This window comes from Parasteatoda tepidariorum, chromosome 5 (assembly GCF_043381705.1).
Source record: "Parasteatoda tepidariorum isolate YZ-2023 chromosome 5, CAS_Ptep_4.0, whole genome shotgun sequence".
Lineage (NCBI taxonomy): Eukaryota > Metazoa > Arthropoda > Arachnida > Araneae > Theridiidae > Parasteatoda > Parasteatoda tepidariorum.
In genome coordinates this window covers 5,799,482-5,801,269 of record NC_092208.1, presented here as the reverse complement: position 1 = coordinate 5,801,269, position 1,788 = coordinate 5,799,482, and positions in this window count along the sequence as shown.

The following is a 1,788-nucleotide window of genomic DNA, read 5'->3' as shown; positions in this document are numbered from 1 at the left end:
TATATATATATATATATTGAATTAAATGTGTTAAAAATATATTCATTTCTTTGGGACAAAGTCTGTATTATTGTGATTATCATTTTTTTTAAACAAGTTTCATATTAAGATTATATCTGCACATTGATGTTAATTTCTGACAATTTTGGCTCATTTAGAGAACAAATAGGACATAGAAGGAACTGTAGTCAACGAAAAAAAGTGACATTGATATTGACACACTGCTTATTCTGCATTTAAGAAAATTAATTCTTTTCGATGATAACAGTTAATATTCAGTTTAATATTGAAATATATGAAATCAAAGCATTCTTGGTTTTGCGAAGCAAACCAAGCAAGAATTGCGAAGCAATTCTCCGGGGGTTGGCGAGCGTCAGCGAGCAGAGGGCGGAGCCCTCTAGTTTTTTAAAAATTTCAAAAATGAAGGAAACAAATTTGAAAATGATTTTTGAAAGATTTTTTCCGGTTGCACTGTTTTTAATGCTTACATGACTGTTACTAATATTGTTTAAACAGCATTTAAACCGCACGTTTATTATAAATCAATTCAAATAAGATAATATTATGAATGAAGAATTGACATTTGATAGAAAAGAATTCATTTACCACCCATCTAGTAAGTTTGTCGATCATCGTTAAGCAGTATGATAATCCTTTAAATGGTGGTAATGGGCCAACAATATCAAAATGAATATGGTCAAAGCGTTCGGACTTTATTGGAAAAGAAAAATAGGAAGTTTAGTATGCCTTGTGATTTTTGACATGGAATGCAGTGTCTAGACCGCATATTGCAATCTCTGTTTAAGTTAGGCTAAATAAATCTATCACAAATCAATTTATTAATTGCTTTTGCACCGGGGTGTGATAAGTTATGAATAGTATCAAATATTTGTGTACGCAATTGCTTTGGAGTAAGAGGTCTAACATTTTTAGTAAAAATGTCACAACATAAAAAAAAGTGTTCGTATCAGCCATATTAACATTTTTAAAATCTAAATCTTGTTGAATATTGACAAAACGATTTAATTCTTTATCATTTTCCTGAGCTTCTGCTATTTTGCTATAATCTACAGGATTTGGCATGTTTATAGGAGCTATTTTTGATAACACATCTGCTGTTATATTATCAGAACCATTTGGGTGTCGAATATCTGTTCTAATTGAGAAAAAATCTAATTGACGAGCTTGCCGAGGTGAAAATTTATCTAACATTTGCTTAAATGCATAGGTGAGTGGTTTGTGATCTGTAAACTAAACATAATTTCGAATATTTAACTGAATTGTTTGATTACAACTCCCTATCGTAAGAGCTATAGCGTTTTTCAATTTTATATAAATTGTTGCAAGAAAAATGCTAACCGTTGAAGTTCGTTTCTGTTTGAAGAAATCTTTTCCAGTAGCAAAAGGCATCCACATGCAATTCTAAATTTGCATCGAGCTTAGGAGTGTTTACTAAATCGGTTTTGCAATCCTGGCATATTTGTCCTTTGAGCCTCTCAAAAAACCGTTTAAAAACCGTTTAATAAAGGTAGCAATGTAGAAAACTAAAAAAATTTAGAAATCCGTAAAATGTTCCCTATTCCGTAATTGTTTTTGACTGCAGGTAATTTAAAATAGTGTCCACTTTATCAGGTTGTGGTTTGGTGCCATCCTTAGTTATTAAGTATCCAAATAATGAAATTTCTGGCACACCAAACAGACATGTTGATACGTTCACCGTTAAACCATATTCGGTTAATTTTTGAAATACGGCTCGAACATGCATTTTGTGCTGTCAAGGTGCGTAGC